Source organism: Gossypium hirsutum, chromosome D09 (genome assembly GCF_007990345.1).
Source record: "Gossypium hirsutum isolate 1008001.06 chromosome D09, Gossypium_hirsutum_v2.1, whole genome shotgun sequence".
Taxonomy (NCBI): domain Eukaryota; kingdom Viridiplantae; phylum Streptophyta; class Magnoliopsida; order Malvales; family Malvaceae; genus Gossypium; species Gossypium hirsutum.
In genome coordinates this window covers 1,012,149-1,032,037 of record NC_053445.1, presented here as the reverse complement: position 1 = coordinate 1,032,037, position 19,889 = coordinate 1,012,149, and the positions used below count along the sequence as shown (strand labels likewise).

The 19,889-nt window shown below is 32.1% G+C and overlaps 1 pseudogene; it reads left to right on the top strand.

Moving 5' to 3' along the window:
- The first annotated feature begins 17,018 nt into the window (after window positions 1-17,018).
- LOC107931317 (protein DETOXIFICATION 44, chloroplastic-like) lies at window positions 17,019-19,447 on the top strand (annotated as a pseudogene).
- Window positions 19,448-19,889: the final 442 nt, after the last annotated feature.

Here is a 19,889-nt window from a genome sequence, read left to right as displayed (position 1 = left end):
AAACTACACTGACAATCCAACAAGTGGCTGGACCGGACCGATCAGGCCGTCATTGTCTCGAACTGAACTGGCAGCAACGAAACTAGCCCGAGGTGTCGGCGGCTGCGACGGCGACACTCTGGTGGCCGGAAATGGTCGACAACGGTGGGTCTTCGGTGATTGAGCAATGGAAGAATTACTCTTCTACCGGGTCTCTACCAGAGAGTTTGATTTCAAATTAACTATTCCAAAAATAATATTATTTTAATAGATTTAATATTTAATTTAATACTTATCTTAATAGTATTTTATTAATTTAATATTAAAATGATTATCTTAATATTAAATTTAATTTAATGTTTATCTTGTAGATAAATATTCTATTAATTTAATAATGTTTAATATTAAATTTAAACTAATATTTATTAAGATAAATATTAAGATAAATATTAGATTAAATTTAATATTAAAATTATTAAGTTTAATCATAGTTGAACTCTCTAAACTCTCTCTATATAAAGAGAGCTTTGGGTCATTATTTTCATACACTTGAATTCAAGAAAAAGTTGTAGAGAGAAAATTCTCCGAAAAGATTATTTCAGATAATTTCAGATAATTTCTAGACATATTTTTCTTATTTATAAATTGGCCTAAAAGTTTAGAGAAATTGTGAAATTACCTCACTAGTAATTTTTGTGAAAAATTTTCTAATTCGAAGCGAGTCCGCACTCAGTAGATATGAGCTTGAGGATAGCGGAGAAGACTACTTAGTCGAAGAGTTCGTCCTAGACAAATCGAAAATGAACAATTTTTATTAAGTGTTTATTACTTTAGATATCACAACCAAGTTCTCGTTTTGGAAAAAAAATTAAAACTCTAATTTTTCCCTAAATTTATTTTCCGCTACGTTTTTCAAACTCGATTTTCTAACAATTGGTATCATGAGCTAGGTTCTGCTCCATCTATAAGTTTAAATAAATAATCAAAATAAATTTCTCTTCTTCTTGAATGATTGATTGCATAGAAAGTGGCATTCTTTAAATCTTATGCATGTTTTGAGTTATATATGGAAATGGATGCGATATTATATATTTGTTATATAAATTTTTTTTCTGCCAAGGTTGTGGTTCTTAGGAAATAAATCGTGGACTATCATCTCTGCGTAAGACTTTTTTTTAATTCATAAAATTTTTCTGAGCCAGAAACGGACATAATACTTAAATGTAATTTTTTCAAAAGAAATCCATGACGAGGAAAAGATGGAGCGATGGTGGTTAAAGACCGAACGAATGCCTTGTGATGAAAAACTATGTAATTTTATTTTTTCAATTATTTTCTAAAAATAGAACCATGGAAACTTTGACTGGTAATTTTATTTTAATTATTTATCTCAATATCTATCTATTTTATAATTATTCATAATATTATTTAATTGTTAATATTATTTATATTATTTATCTCCTTATCTATCTATGTTAAAGATGGAGCGATTGATGTTAAAGACCGAAAGAATGCCTTGTGGTGGAAAACTATGTAATTTTATTTTTTCAATTATTTTCTAGAAATAGAACCATGGAAACCTTAACTGGCAATTTTATTTTAATTATTTATCTCCTTATCTATCTATTTTATAATTGTTTATAATATTTATATTATTTAATGTTATAATTGTGATATATATATGAGATGATCCACAGTTGATCAATTAAAAATAATAAGTGTGGTAATGAGAAAATACATGTGTTGTATTGTTCTATTCACTTCTTTAGATTATTTGATTACTGTGAGAAGTGTGGTAATGAGAATGTGCATGTCTAGGATTGGCTCTGGTTAGGAAAGACTTGATTTTCAAGCAATCAAATTTGGCTTACCTTCATTTCCTGGGACCCTACCTAGTGCACAGTTCATATTCATTTCTTCAATTTTTTTATGGTTGATTGATTCTTGTGTATGAATGAATGTGAATATTATAAAATTGTCATAACATTCCATGCATATTGTGACACCCCAAACTCGACCGAGACGAACCGGCCCGAATTTGAAGCATTAGATTAGTCACCTAAGTGACTCTTTGGCTAACGACCACCCAAGACACACCCCGATCTTATAACACCTCAATCTTATCTAATTATTAGTTATTTATTAATGTGGAAACAAATTATGAGCCAATTTTAAACTTTTCTTAGGTAATTTAACCTAGTGACATTTTTGTCATTTTACCACCTATGGTAAAACTAACCCGATTTTAGATCTAAGTGTTTACCGACCTTTTAGTCAAATTATGGAAGCCTAAAAATTTCAGCTTAATTTGAGTTCGCTTACTATGTCTAATTCAAGTTTTATTATTAGGAACTAAATTGTAACTTAAACAAATTAGAATATCAATTTAAAGAGATAAAAATTCAAACCCCAAAACCCACATGGTCATGTCCCCCAGACTATGTCATTAAAAAACTGTGTTCGCATCGTGAAAAACTTTTAGACCGATCAACACGCCCATGTGGAAATCCCACATGCCCCTATGTGATAGCTCCAATCTCCACACGCCCGTGTCACTTACCCACACGCCTGTGTGCAACCTCTCACACACTCGTGTGGACAGACACATGCCCCTGTGAAAACCACTACACCTATTTTTTTTGCAAAAAACTTGTTTTAAAACCCAATTTTGCATATTTTAATGGCCAATTAAACCCGATTTAACTACGATTAATTAACATACATATACATACACCTTCAATTGAGTTTATTGACATCAATCAAGCCTCAATTATTTAGAATTAGGCAATCAATTTCATGCATAACAAACACTGAATAAATCAAACAAGTGGTGTACCTTAGTCACTAGTAAATCATTCCATGGAAACTTCTTTTAAACAATCGTTAGTATAAATTTCATGCCTCACACACCATGTTATCAAGAAATAATACACCATAAATCATTAATTAATTAAACTCAAATTAACATGCCTCAAAATTATTATAAAATCATCCAAAATAAAATGTCCAATGTCCAATGTCCAAAGTCCAAAGTCCAAAGTCCAATTTACAACAAAAATTAAACTAATATCCGGGAGTTCCACAATGCCCGATTTCAGTCTCTAAAACGTGTAATAAAGTCTCTACCAAGCCTAAATCTCTTGGAACTCTCTTGCTTGGCTTTTTAGCTCCTTAAGCCCGACAATTATCTACACAAATTGTGGGGGTGTGAGCTTTAAAAAGCTCAGTGAATGTTAATAAAAATGATTAGTAAATTAACATTCAAATCATGCTTAAATCACATCCAATCAATCATCAATTATCAACCATAATAATGAAACATGTCAATTTAATTTCCATATGCTTTATCAATATCAAGAATCAAATATTCCTGGCTTACAAACATCGAATGATATAACAATAATCACACATAAATATACTGGCATACACTTCTCATGGCTTAATTGGGTGAGCAGACATCGGATAAACAAATCTCTGAAATCCCACAAATATCAAATACAGTCCACCGAGTTGAGCGGGTCGAAACACACGCTCCCTTATTGTGCCTCTAATAACCAAATGAGTGGAGACTCATGCTCAACACTACCTTATCTACTCCAAACAAATCAGTTCACCGAGAGCCTTATGCTCACAATGTCACAAATAAAGGTAGGTACTCACAAATCCTATGGCATGCCAACTATATCCAATGGATCCACCATGCATGTTGCCAATATATTTAGTCAAACATAGCATATAAATCAATCATTATTGTGCTCAATTTAATGTGACAAAATGCTTATGTGTAACATGTAACATAGCCATTTAACATCCAATTAAATCAAGCATTTTATTTGCCATTTTCCAATGTTCAATTACCAATTGTAACACCAATATATCATGATCAAAAACTCTAGTAACCATGCTCTAATCATCAATATAATTAGCCTAATTAAATTGCACAAAATCACCTAAATGCTTACCATTATTCAATAAAAATTCAACTCTTGTACATATAATATCAATCTTGCAAAAATCAGCCATTCAACTATAATTAATCAATTGAAATCATCAATTAAGCTACTAATTAAACATAAATGAGGGTCAATTTACCAAATCGCCTTTAGAAGCACTCACCACACAATTTATTCTACCACAAACAAGTGATAAACCAAACAAATCCAAGCTTCAATTCCAATTAGCTCGGTCCTCTTCAAGATTCGGAGCTTCAACAAAGATAAAGTAGAAATTACCACCTTTCCAATGTTGTAATAAATACAAATTTTAATTAATTATACTAATCGAAATCCTCTCATAAAGATACCTTACCGGATTTATAACATCAAGTCAAAAACTCGATTCCTCATAAAATCGATCTCTCCAACCCTCCTAAACACTTTCAATCATCAATATTAGACCAAATACGCTTATACTAAGCATCAATTTCATCATTAAATCAATTTCACAAAATTTCAGAAAAATCAGTTCATGAAAATGATGAAATTCGGATTTCTTTATATTACCTCACAAATCATGTTTAATCTTGATAAATAAGATAAAAAAAACCTTTTTAATAAATCTATTTTGAGTTGGAACATCCATTGATTTGTGGATTTCCTCTCAAAATTCAAGATCCACCATTAAAGAACCATGTGTTCTTGGAAAAAGATGACATTGATAAAAATCCTTTAATTGACTCTCAAATCATGTAAAAATGTTTCTAACCATCGTAAAATAAAAGTTTAGGATTGAAGATTACATTTGATTAGCTCTAAATTCGTTGATTGAAAATCTTGATTCAAGAAACTTGAGAAATTTCAGAATATTTTTGGCTACTTTTAAGAATAATTTTGGGTGAATTGAGAGAGTATTTTGAGAAAGAAATTAGTTGGATCTATTCTCTAATGATAGATCTTTAAAATAATGCAAAGAAAATGAATTTTAAAGCTCTCTAATCAGATCTAAAACATGTGAAAATTGGGCTAGATATATTAGTTTTAAAACTGAAACCATCCACCGAAAATTTAAAAGTTGGGAAATTTTCCTAATGCCCACTCCCACATTTCCCTTACTTTACCATTTAATCAATTTCCTCCAAAATTCAAAATTTTAAGGTTTATTTGCCATATAAATACTCTAAAATTTTCTTGTTTTACAATTAAATCCTATTTAATTAATATTTAAATTTTACTCAAATTACCCCTAATAAAAATTATTTTAAAATTCTTTTTCAACCAAAATTGATTATTTTCAGTAATAATTATTTAAAATCTTTAAAATTAACTTTTCAAGAATATATTTTTTAAAATTTTCTAGATTTTTATTTAATCGATTTTAGATGAAATTAACCTCCTAAATTAAATTAAAAATTACTAGAAACCCTATAAATTCCTAGTTTTATACTCGAAACCCAAAAAATATACCCGAAACTACTAGACCCAATTTAGGGATATTACCCATATACTGGAAGCATGTCATATAGATTAGGTAAGAATTCCACTAGGGCTATTGTATGATCATTCTTGAAATCTAGGACAAAAACCTTGCATGTTTTTTAAACTATTGAGTGGGAGAAGGTCCTTAAACAAGATCTGTGGCCTCTATTGATGGTCACTAAGTGCATGTTAAATTTTCAACCCAGTTCCTACCCTGGCTGTACCCTAAGGTAAACTTTATCATGTTGGTTCGTATGGAGTCTTGAGAATTAAGATTCACGAATTGATTGGATGTAATCCATATTCTTACTAATTAATCATGTGACTCCAAAACGACGTAATTGATAGGTGTGAGAATGATCGTGGCAACAGAAAAAAATGTTTTTTCAAGGTTTTAATACAAGACACATGCATCATACTACATTCTTGATATGTTGCTGAAATGAAAATATTTGCTTAATAAAAAGATAGCAATTAATGCATCTTTATTTTTTTTCAGTTCAAATATCTCTCCTACTCCTCTTATTAGCATTCTTACTGAGAATAAATTAAATGGGGATAACTTTCAAGAATGGAAACGGAACTTGCTAATAGCTCTCAACTGTGAGAAACAAAAATTCGTTCTTGACGAAATGTACCCTCCTGAAGCTCATCCCAAAGCGAGAAATTGCTGGAAAGATTCTGACTCGATTGTTGGATGTTATATGTTAGCGAGCATAAGTAATGTATTGCAAATGCAACACGAGAATTTTCATACTGCCAAAGAGATCATGACAAATTTGAAGGATTTGCTCGGAGGTCAAGTCGCATTGGCTCGACAACTTGCTATTACAAATTTGATGAACTCTCAGTAGAAACCCGACACTCCAATCAAAGAACACATGCTTAAGCTTATAGGATTCTTTGCGGAAGTAGAGGACAATGGGGCTAAACTAGACATGAACACTCAGATTGAAATTGTGTTCAAATTCTTAACCAATGAGTTTGTTGGTTTTAGGACCACTTACAACTTGGGGAACAAGGCACTTACCTTGACTCAGCTCATGAAAGAATTACAATCCTATGAGTTGATGCTGAATGATGGTAAGCTGGTTCAGGAGAAACCTAAGACAAACTTAATTGTGGGCCCCTCATCCTCTAAGGGGAAGCAAAAAGTTAAGGAAAAAAAGAAACCAACTAAGTATTCAATTCCACCTCATGTGGATAGGAAGAAGGCTAAGAAGTAAAAAGATCTTAAAAAAGATCAAATGTTTCTTCTGCAATAGGAAAGGGCATTTCAAATCAAACTATAAGGATTATTTGGATTATTTAGCCGAAAATGAAAAATGTATGAAACTCTTTACAGTTGAAGCTTACTAAACCATGTGTGTTTTTCCTTATAGAGGTTCAGTGAAATGAGAAGTCTGTGTGACAAGAGCCTCTCATTGTGGACCAGACATGGAAGCTATTTTTCAGCCGAAGTAGTGGAATAATTTATTTTACACTTTGATAATTTTAGGAAGATTGTTTTAAAGAACATATTTTATGTACCTCATTTTAAGAGGAATTTTATTTCTGTAGCATGTTTATTTTATGACGATTATACCGTGACATTCAATAAAGGGATTGTTATTCAGAGAAATCGTTATTTAATCTGTAATGGATGGATGGAAAATAATATCTACTTTATCAAACCAAATAACTATTGACCCCCTCCGGACGTACCAGTGTCCAGAGTAGAAATCTTACGCAAAAGATGTGAAAAGCAATATATGTAAGTATACAGGTCAGGTTGTAATATAGTTATAACGGAGTAGATAAGTACTTCGAAGATTGTACCCAAGGGAGGCGAGTACTAAATTAATTCTAATCTAAGCATAAATAGATCTAATTAACACTTTAATTGAATTATAGTACGAAGATTTAAAAGAAGGGTTTTGGATAAATTATAATAAAAATAATAAGGAAAGAAATAAACAAAAGCAAGAAATCAAATAAGAAAATATATATCAAGTCTGGGCATGGGTGATTAGCTCGCTTTGGTAATCGTAATCAACTTTCGTCTAGAGTTTTCTCGTTCAATCAACTAGTCAATACCCAAGTAGGATCTTCCAATACATCCACTGAAATACTGAGTCGGCAAGAACTACTTATCTTCTAACCTCACAGTCCAAACCAATTTAGTGTTAAGGTGTTCACGGATAGGTCATACCAATTTTGGGTTAATTCCCGCCTTGATGACTTCATAAGGTTGTCAAGCCCAGGGTTTAGGTTCTTCCTTTCCTGAACAGATTATCTGTTCAGAAATACCTACAAAACCTCCACTTACTAATCCTCCATAGGAGGATTAGTTCCTCATGGATCTAGTAAGCAATGTAAACTCTAATGAAAGAATGAGCATAAAGAACAATTTCAAGAATAAAGTTTAGAAGAAATCTAATTATATTGAATTTAAGTCCTAAATCCTCACAGAGTTTGAGAGTAATTTCATAATCTGTCTTCTCCCCAAAAGTAAATAACAAGAACAATAATAAAAATCTAAAACCTAAGAGAAGAGAAAAACTAAAGACTAAATTAAAGTGAAAATTATACAATAGAACAATGTGTGTATAACATGTGTTAGCTAAGCTAATTTATAGACTTAGGATGGTCGTCACCCTTAACCCTAGATCAATAGACATTCCACGTTCCTGAGCTCAAAGTTGGATTGTGCTAACCAAAATGTCTTTGGCTCTTATTAATTTCCCATACAGAGACGATGTCATGACACACCTGGTCCTGTGTCGTGAAATCGAGGGGAGTATGCTTAGCTTCAGGGTGTCTTCAGGGGTATGTCGCGACATCCCCATGTTGTGTCGCAACGTCGAAGTCAGTCTTAGACATCTTCAGTTCTGCTCCCTATATTGCTACATCCCATGCTCCATGTTGCAACTTAGTGACCAGTATCGAGTTAATGCGTCTTCTAATGATCTCCTACACAGTCAAAAAGTATATTAGCTCACCCGTAGGACTCATTCGGCCCTTAAGGTCAATAAAAGACTTGAATAACACAATTTATTGAATTTAAATAAATGTACGAAAACTTAACTAAACTCCGACTAAAATGCTTGTATTCAAGCTCCTCAAATGTGAAAACTAGTTTAATCTGCTACACCAAATTATGGCAGATCAAACCCCTTCACACTTAAGTAATTGCTTGTCCTCAAGCAATATGAACAAAAACAATAAATGAAAAGACAACCCTTGAGCAAGTATGGTACAAATGTTAGCTTTGGAGCACATGAATAAGTATTTCATATTCGTATATAATCTCAGCATGAGATATAACTGACTTAACACTTTTGATATCAAACACCTAAGTTCAGTATATTACAAAGCATACAAGCAATAAGGGTCTCAAATGTAAAGATCCATCAATAAATTATACAAATAATTTGATTATCCTAGTAGAATACAAATAGGCATAAATGTAATTATTCAATATGATTTCAAATTGTGAATAAGTTTACCTAAATCACATAAAGTTTTTGGGCTTGTAACGTTTTGAGGCTTAGGACATGTATGGATTTCAAGAATAGTAAGCATAAAATAGTTTCAAGTACGAAGATAGTTTGACAAATCATATTGTCCCCTATTCTCCCCCTTAGTAACCTTTTCCCGCTCATCGCCTTATTTCTCCTTCTTTCACCTTCTTTATTTCTACATATAGGAAATCACAGCCTAATATAACAATCATGGTTAGCTCACGAGTTTTTGTACACTTAATGAATGAGCTTTTCTATTTTTGTGGCTTTGTCACATTTTTTCTTTTTTAATAAATCTCACTCACAGATGTTTTTACTTTTCAAATACTTTTTCTACTCGTTTTGATTTGCTTCTTGAATTTTTCTTTTGTTACACATATTGGCCAACCTATAATTACTATATCATACTGGTCCCTCCTATTTCACTCTATTTTTACAAAATCTATCATAATGTATCTACTCAACTTTCAATACGTATGGCCAGACATCTATAGTAGTCTAACTCAAGACCAAAGAAAAAATAGGTAAGTACAAATTGATATTTTGGCTCAGGTTTTGTACGAAAGTTCATCAATAAGTGTTTTCTGGCTCAAAATAAGTACTAAAGATAAATAACAGGTTAGCTTTTTGGCTCTGGGTGTATACCAAACAATGCCTTAGGTCATCCCTAAGCATCTCAATATTCACAACTCTAATCAACCAAACAACCATGAATCCAACAATTCATCACTTATCATTCATACTAGCATGCTCATTTCCTTGTATTCTCTACATCATTTGGTACATTCAATTACTTTAATGCCTATTTACAGCGTAATATATAGAACTTAATAGTCTAATAATAAAAAATTTAAAATCACCTATCCTTATGCCAAATTTATTGTAAATACAAGCAACCTTTGTACATGCTCCTAACCAATCACTTGTATTTCTACAAGCTCAAGCACACAAATGGTAAGAAAAATTAAAGAAAATCATACAAATTAAAAAAAAATTCTATGTTACCCCCCACACACTGTAGAGAACATATTTTCCTCAACGTGTAGCCCCTAAAAAGATAAGAAAAGAAGTTACCCGATTGATCGTGATAATTCTATAGGCTATTGTTGTATGTAAATATAATGTGCGAGTGTGCGAGTGTGCAAGTATACATGTCGAATCAAGTAATATAATGATAAGTAAGATCGTCTCCACAGGGATCAGATAAGATTAACTTGGTTAAGTTGCTGTTATGAAGTATGTGAATTATGCTAAGGAAAAACAATGACAAAAATGTAATGGTAATCAAAGTATTGATGATGTGCACAATATGTAAACAAAAAAATATGCTATGGCAAAGATACGAAGACAAAAGTGAGAGGGTCTACGTTGTTGAATAGAAAAGTTGGGATTACTATAAATCTACCCTTATAAACCAATAATGCCTCGGCAAACTCTTAATCAACTTACTGCTCAGAATGGGTTTAAAATGGTCTGATTCTTTCGAGAGCAAGACCTAATGATACCTCACCTAAGGAAATATATGTTTATAGACCTCAAATGTGATTCCCAATATTGATTACTCTTCACTCTGTACAAACGTTGCTCTATGTCTAGAGATTGCTATAGGCATTTTGTTGAACACCCACTCATATCAATCATTTGTGGTCCAACTAACCTAACCTTTTCAGAATTACATTATGTTTATAAACATACTGTGCATTTATCTATGGCTAGAGACTACATGCATGCAATTCAAAAGAACAGATTGAATGAAACAATAAAATAGATCAGATCCAAGCTTCAACATTAATACAAATTTAAAGTATCATCCAGTAATCCCAACCCGATGAGATTTAACTCATGGGTTGGTTAATCAAATTAGAATTCAAAATATCATTCAACATCTTCAATAATTAATTTCGTAAAGAAGCAATTTAAGAAAATAAAGGAATAACTTCAAGAAGTTTTCACCGATCCAACCTCAACTCTGGTGGTGCAATGTCTTGCAAAGCCCAGGTTGACTGTCTTCTTCTTCTCCCTCGTGTTTTGCTCTGCTGCTCAACCTCTACTACTACCCTTGTTTTTTCCTCAAGATCTTTCCCCCGAAAAGGACTTTCCAAAACTCTCACTTTTTCCTAGAGTTCTTTCTTTTCATTTTATAATTTTGTTTTCTCTAGCAGGTCCCTCAGCTCATGCATTTTCATCTCCTCTTTTTAGGTAGATTTTCTGGTAAAAATACAGTTGGGGCAGGTACATGTTGAGTGCTGACTCGGCGTCTTACTGGCATTGCCATGGCATCAGTGTTAGCAAATTGACCAACCTTTTCCCACGACAAAACTTCACTCATTTACTTCATTTTCCTCTTTCTGCACCTGCCACTCAAACAACAAACAAATCCTTTCCACCCACAAGTAAAAGTAACATTAATAACATTTAAGCCCAATCCAAGCTCCATGATGCAATGTTCTAAAAATATACTAATATAATACCTTAAAATGCAACTAAATTCACCTAAGTACAAGCAATTAACCAAGTTTAAAGGCCTGAAATATAATTCTTTTCAAGAATTATCACACCCCTAAACCTGAATTATTGCTTGCCCTCAAGCAAAATATGCATGAATGCAAGAATTATCATAGCAACATAATCACCTTTGTACTGCCAAATCGTATAGAACATATTTTTGTACTTCAGTTCTCAGCATCAATGGGAAATGTGGGGAATTTGGGGGGAAATTAAAAAATAAAATAATTAGAAATTCCCTCTCTCTTTTTTCTAACCATTTAATTTTTTAAAAAAAACATATAGATGGCACAAAACATAGAAATAAAAATATTTTTACTTGCTCACACAGAAACTCAAACATAAGACCAAAGGGTAACCTAACTCTTTACCACTAAACAGTAGGCTTATTCTAATTATACGTTGAACAAAAATAATTTATAGACCAAATATTCACTGATAAGGGTTGGGCAAAAATTAATAAAGATTCAAGGTAAGAGATTTGAACATAAGATCTCTCACACACAAACACAACACTTAACCACTGAACCAAATTAATTTACTTTTTATAATTTCACAACTTTTAATTCAATAATAGGACGTGACCACTTTTGGTTACATTAACTCAATTTCTTCTAACCCGATTTTTGGAATGTGACAGACCTGTTTTTAGAAACCGCATGTCCTAACTCCACTTGTGGCTAATGCTTGGGCTTATCTTGAAGCTATTCGGTTTGCGAAGGAGATGGATTTTCGGAGGGTTGAATTCAAAGGTGATTCTCTGCTTGTAATTACAAAGATGAAGTCCACTGCCACTAATAGAATTTCCAACATATTCATTGTCTTAGGAACAGAGCCGCTCACCTTATGGCAAAGGAAAGTATCACTGACAGTGTGATTCTTTAAGGGTCAATGATGGTTTCATCACCATCCATGGCGTGGTGCATGCGGAGTCGTTACATGTTGGACAGGTGATTTCTCCACAATCATGATGGTGGCGGGGACTCGTACTTCAGATCTGGGCTACTGGCAACGGTGTGACCGTGTACCGAGGTTGGTGTTTCGGTGGATGCGTTACCCAGTCCGGGCGGGCCATCGCTAGAGATGTAGACCTCTATCTAGTCTACTACCATGAGGGACAACAAGGTTTTTCTTCCTCTGGAGTTGGGCATTTCAACTGTTTCTTTGATTTTCGAGATTAGGGCTCCACAAAGGCGACTGGGTTTTACTTTAGTTGTGGGTAAGAAGTAGTAGTTATCTTTTTATTGTTTAGGGTTTTTTTGGTTTTTTAATTGCAGTCTATTTATGCCTTTGTGTGATACGTTGTCGTTTTTAATAATATATAAGCCCAACTTTTATTCAAAAAAAAAAATCATTACTAACCCTTTACAATTGCTAATATGAATATTCTTTTTTCTAATTTTATGAAATGTGAACAATTAAAGTTTTAATGGTCCAATTAACTTTTTTTAATTTAAAAAATAGTAATTAAATTAAATTTTATAATTGAAGGCGAAAATGATAAAAAAAAGTTAGGGGATAATTTTATCATATACCTAAACTAAAACAATTTAATAATTTAGGTTATAAGTATTATTTTATTATTTTTCTAAAAAATTATACTTAATTTAGAGATTCAAATCCTTAATTTAGAGATTCAAATCACTTCGAGTTACTTGTTCAAGCCATTTACAGTTATGTTCATTTCAAGTTTGATTCAAATTCGAGTTCATGTCAATTTTAAGTTAGATCTTTTTTTTTTAATTCAGGAAATGTAAATAGTGTAAAGAACTCTTTACAATTGCTAATATGAATATTTTTTTCTAAAAATGTTTATGAATGTTTTTAAAATTTGTTGAATTTTTTTATTTTTAAATTTATATGAAATGTGTACATAGAATTTCCACGAAAGTAATCACATCAACGCCATTAAAGTTTTAATGGTCCAATTAATTTTTTTTAATCTAAAAAGTAATTAGATTAAAATTTAAAATAGAGGGCTAAAATAATAAAAAATTATGATAAAAATGACAAAAAAATAAATGTTACGAGATAAATTTATCATTATACCTAAAGTAAAACAAATTAATAATTTAGGTTATAAGTATTATTTTTATTAATTTTTTTTAAGAATATATATTTAATTTAGGGATTCAGATCATTTTGAGTTATTTATTCGAGCCATTTAGATTTATGTTCATTTTGAGTTCGATTCAAATTCGAGTTCATGTCAATTTTGAATTCGGGTTTGGCAACTACTGCAAATAATGCAAAGGACCTTTACAATTGCTAATACGAATACTTTTTCTAAAAATCTTTATGAACGGTTTTAAAATTTGTTGAATTTTTTTAATTTTTGTGAAATGTGTTCATGGATTGTTATGAGAGTAGTCACATCAACGTCATTAAATTTTAATTGTCCAATTAACTTTTTTAATCTAAAAAAAATAAATTGACTAAATTTTAAAGTTGGGGGCCAAAAATGGTAAAAAAAATTGTGAGCAAAATAACCAAAAAAAAATTAAGAGATAAATTTATCATTATACTTAAACTAGAACAAATTAATAATTTAGGTTATAAGTATTATTTTTATTAATTTTTTAAAATATTATACTTAATTTAGGGATTCAAATCACTTAGAGTTACTTGTTCAAGCCATTTAAGGTTAATTCATTTCAAGTATAATTCAAATTCATAGATTGCCACGAGAGTAATCACATCTGTCGAAACCAATTTTTTTTATTTTGAAAAATGGGGATCGACTTTGAAAATAAAATGGGAGTCGCCACCGATCTTTAATGTGGTGTGATCGGATCACCTTGAAAACGATTTTAGGTCTACAAATTTTGAGAAAATAGGTTCGGGAGTTGGTTACGCACGAGGAAGGGTTAGCACCCTCGTAACGCCCAAAATTGGTACCGAGTTGATTGTTTAATGTCTTAGTCTCGAGAATTTGAAACGATTTTAAAATACGATCCTTTGAAAAGAGAATTCGAATAAAATGAATTGGATGATAAGACTCACTTATTTTAAAGAGATAAATTGTCACACTCAGTAAGTTAGAGTACAACATTTTAAATCCTCAAAACTAAATTCATCTCTTGGCTTTTAAAACCTATGCATTTTGAGAAGGATATCTGATTATTTGGGTCAAATGAGAAAATCAAAACCCAGTAAGTTAGGGTTCGATTTCACAAAATTTCTAAATATCGAATATCGCCTTTATTTTCATTTGTTAGGAAAATTCTCGTCTCGAGAAAACAACACGTCACATCCAATTCGTAGGACACAACGTATCAAATTCCCGAAAATGAGCTTTTTATTTATGTTTTAATTAAAAAGGACATTCGGTTTCTTAGATCCCCGAGGAAGATTGGAATCCAGTAAGTTAGGACACAATTTTTTCGAGGATCCCAAATTTCGAGTGTCGCGTTATTGTGAAAGACTTTTTGTATATAATGATTTTGATATTTAAATAATATTAAACGCAATCTTTTGAACAAATAAAAACCATGAAATAATAACGTACAACGCGAAATGGTGATTCATGAATTAATGTACGCTAGTGAACGACAAAGAATCGATAGATACGAGCAAGCAATACAATACACGCAAGAGTAATTATCTCACATCATATACAAATAATAACCTTAATATTCAAAAGCTAATGAACTAAAAACTAATCTTAAACGAAGCTCCAACCAAATTAATACCAAAAATATGCAACAAGTTTTTGAAGAATAAAATAACATGGAAGAAGGGAAAATATATTTAGAATAAATCATATATATAGAGAGAGAAATTTGAAGTAAATTAAAAAATAAGGTTAAAAATAAATACTACATAAAATAATAGTATCCAAATAAATTTTAAGATAAATATCATATAAGAAGAAAATCAAATACATAAAATAATATACATATATTAATTTAAGATAAGTAATATATAAGGAGTGAAAAGCTTCATGTAAGTAATAATATATGCTAATATGCAAAAAGTGAAATAAACTAAATATATGCGGATATTTAAAAGAAGTAAAGTATCTATACATAGTAATAGGTATAAATATATATATACAGTTTAAAATTAAATAATATATACATTACGTACATACATATATGCATAATAAAAATAGTTTAAAAATAGTAGTAAATAATAAAGTAATATATATGAATAGGTAGATAGAAATGTAATCAAATATAATAATGATAACAATAATAAATAGTAATAAAAATAATAGTAAATTAATTAATAGCAAAAATATCAATCAGGATTAAATTGGAATGAAAATAGAAATTCTGGGGCCAATCCGCAATAAATAAAAATGAAAAGGGGCTGAATCGGGTGCACGAGGAACAAGGGGGGAGTAAAGCGGAAAATATCCCCGCCCATCAAAACACGGCGCGTCGTTTAGGATTAAATCGAAACAAAAATAAAATGAGAAGTTCAATTTAAGAGGAAATGAAATTAAAAAAAATCGAATTTGAAATACTATTGCAAGGTGGAAGGACCAGGGTTGAAAATAACCCATTTAACAAATAACGCGCGGATCCCCCATGGAGCTGGTCGGGTCGCGCGCGGGCTGCTGGGCAATGGTCAATATGACACCGTTTTAAGGCCACTGAAGCAGGCCCTAAACGGCGCCGTTTTTTACACAATAAATGTCAACTTTAAAATCCTAAAATCAACACCTCAACAGCAGTTATAGTTTTGAACAAACTTAAAAAAAAAAAAAGAAAAACTAACATCTTCCTCCCCAAAACGTCGTTCGCACTATTTCGCCACTCCCGGCTTCCCCTATCCAAACTCCGATCGTTACGAAGCGAACAGGGGTCCGGTACACGGCTATGAAGGTAAGCCTACTCTCTATTTCTTTTCTTTTTACACAAAATTCGTAAAAAATAACTAGAAGCCAAAAATAGAAAAATGAAAATCTTCAGCAAAAAAGAAAAGAAAGAAAACAAATCACCTCCTTTCAATTTTTGATTGATTTTTTTTATTGATTCTGTGCACGCGCCTCGTTTATAGATTCTTAAATCAACCTTAATAGCTGAAAATGAAAAAAATAAAATCAAAAAATCAAAAGAAATTTGTCCTTTTTCATTTGCTGTCGGTTTCTGCTTTTTTTGTTTGCTTGTCGTTCTTGCAGGTACGACGTACGCGCAACGCGTGGCGGTGTGTGAAGGCCGTACGGAGGCGTGCGTGGCTGGGGAGAACGGCGCTGGAAGCTGCTAGGGTTTCAGCCTCTGATTTTGCATTGGGCCGCATCGTGATTGGGCTAGGGTCTAGGCAAATTGGGTTTAAATTTTAATGGGCCCTAGTGGATTAGCAATTTGGGCCTGATGTTGGGTAGTTTAGGTATTGGGTTTCTCTTAATTGGACTTTGGGTATGTAATTTTGGTTTTGTTTTTTAAAATTGGGTTAATGTAATGGACATTTTGACTTTTAATTTTTTTTATTTTTATATTAGGGTTTTAATATCTATATTGGGCCAGGCAAAATTTGGGTGTTACATCAGCGTCATTAAAGTTTGAATGGTCCAAGTAATTTTTTTAATCTAAAAATAGTAATTTGACTAAATTTTAAAGTTTATGGCCAAAATGACAAAAAAAATTTACGGCTTGTTTGGTTCGATGTAATGGGTTTACCATTAGGCGCCGAATCGGTGGGCCCCACCTATTCCGGCGTTTGGTTCGCTGTAATGCCTATTACGCGCCGAATCGGTTACGTATGTATTCCTCCTTTCTTACCGATTTCTATTCCCTGCCCTTTGTTCAGTTTAGCTCCCGTTTAGCATTCTTATCTTTTCTATGCCCTGTTTTACCCTCATCTTCCCAAGCCAAAATCCACCTCCAGAACTCTCCCTCCTAACATCAAACAGGCCAGCAACCTCCACCGCTCCCGTTTCACTTTCATTTGTTGTTTTGTCGAACCAAATGCACCCGAACTGTTCTTCAAATGCAGTGAAGGGAAGTCCAAAAACAGACTTCTGTTCTTCAAATCCCAACAAGGTAAACATTTTATTTCCAAAAAAAACCGTCAAGAAAACCTTTCCAATTCAATCAAGGTAAACATTGTCTGCCCTAACATTTTTCTTTCAACGTGTTTTCCCTTTTATGTTTTTAAAATGTCTATGATGGAAGATTCAACATTTCTAGAAACTGAATCATGCATTAGTTTCAGGTTTTAGAAAGTTTAAGACTTGATTCATCAAATTAGTTGAATCATGTAACTATCGTTAAAAATTGGCATCTATCTATTGCACTACCTGCTGCATTGGCTTTGGCTGCTGATCCCATTGCTTCACTTGTTGATACAGCCTTTGTTGGCCATTTGGATACTTGTTTTTCTTTTTTTATTATTAATACTATCATACCAAGCTTGCTTTTGTAGCTTTATCTATTAATCACACAGGTAACTATTGGCTGATAAATATTAGTTTTTTTGTGGTGAAGGGTCGGTTGAATTGGCGGCAGTTGGGGTATCTGTATCGATATTCAATCTGGTGTCGAGATTGTTTAATGTTCCTTTACTTAATATCACAACATCCTTTGTTGCTGAAGAGCAAGCATTGATTAGTAAAAGCAAGGATGGTAATTTTCAGTGAAAAGATTATACAATAACTGCAATACTTCATGAAAATGATCGTTTGGTTGAACTTTTAATTGACTCTGGGGTTTGGTATAATTAAGATGGTGAATTTGAGCATCAAGGCAAGAAAGTTCTTCCCTTCCTTAGCACTTGCTGCTGGACTTGGCATTGCAGAAGCGGTTGTACTCTCAGTTGGCTCGGGTTTCTTAATGAATATCATGGGTATACCTATGGTATGTCAGGATAACTAATGATGTATTTGTAATTATATTTTGGAATTGTAATGCTTTAATTTCTTATATCTTATTACTTTTATTTTTCATAGGATTCGTCGATGCGTGGACCAGCGGAGCAGTTTCTGACATGGAGAGCCTTTGGTGCCCCACCAGTCGTAATTGCACTTGCTGCTCAAGGCACTTTTCGTGGATTTAAGGATACAAAGACACCTTTGTATGCCATTGGCAAGTATTACAGCATGCCTTATGTTTCAAGTTCCCTCAAGGGGTCTCTTTGCTGCTTATAGATAATTTCTTGCTTGAACTAACAGGTGCAGGCACCTTACTAAATGCAATATTGGATGTAATCTTGATATTTCCCTTTGGTTTTGGCGTTGGTGGTGCTGCAGTTGCTACTGTGATTTCTGAGTACGTCAATAATGTGGTAAACTTAATAATTCTAGTGTATTTGCCTCATAACATTTCTGCTAATTTTGGATGTTCTATTCATTTTTTTATTTTTATTTTTTGAAACTAGATATCTGATTGCTATTATACTTCTGTGGGAGTTGAATGGGAAAGTTGAACTGATCTCTCCTAAAATTGACTGGAGTAAAGTTTCCCTCTACTTAAAATCTGGTACATTTCTTGCTGATCTTAAGTATTACTTTCAGTATCTGCTTATTTTTTCTTATAGTTAAGCTTCATAAAATGAAAATAACAACAAACAATTGAATTTTAGTATTGAAATTGTGATGGTACCTGCAGGTGGACTACTTATTGGTAGGAACAATAGCCACTCTTGGAACTCTCACACTTGCAACATCACTGGCAGCTAGGCAGGGCCCTATTCCTATGGCTGGTCATCAGATTTGTGTACAAATTTGGTTGGCTGTATCTTTGTTAACTGATGCTTTAGCACTCTCTGGTCAGGTAGCATGTCCTTTGGTTTTTCATTTGGAAGACCCCAAATGTAGGATGTTTATGACAATACCATATAAAGTAGCACCAAATGAAACCTGTTGGATGTATTTTTGGTTTCTGTTACAGGCTCTTCTTGCAACTAATTACTCCCAAGCGAATTACCAACAAGCTCGCAAAGTGATTTACAGTGTTCTAAAGGTTTATAAAAGCTAGTTGTCCGATTCTTCGAAATTGAGAATTTTATTAAATTATATATTTATTATTAAGAATTTTATTAAATTATATATTTTAATTAATATATATTTAATAATAATTATGTTAAAATATGATTAAATTATTTATTATTGATATTAATAATTTTATTAAAATTTAATAACAATAACAATAATCATTTACCTAAACAATTTCTGCTAAGGGTATTCTAGTCATTTTAGTTTTTTTCCTTATGCTATTACACCTCTATTCCATTCAACCAAACACAAGAATACCATTACGCCTCTATTCCATTCCATTCAACCAAAAAGAAGAATTACCTATTACGCCTCTATTCCATTACACTTCTATTCCATTACAGCAAACCAAACGTGCTATTAGGAGATAAAATTATCATTATACCTAAACTGAAATAAATTAATAATTTAGGTTATAAATATTATTTTTATATTAATTTATTAAAAAATATATTTTATTTAGGGATTCAAATCACTTTGAGTTACTTGTTCGAGCAATTTAGAGTTATATTTATTTCGAGTTCGATTCGAATTCGAGTTCACGTAAAT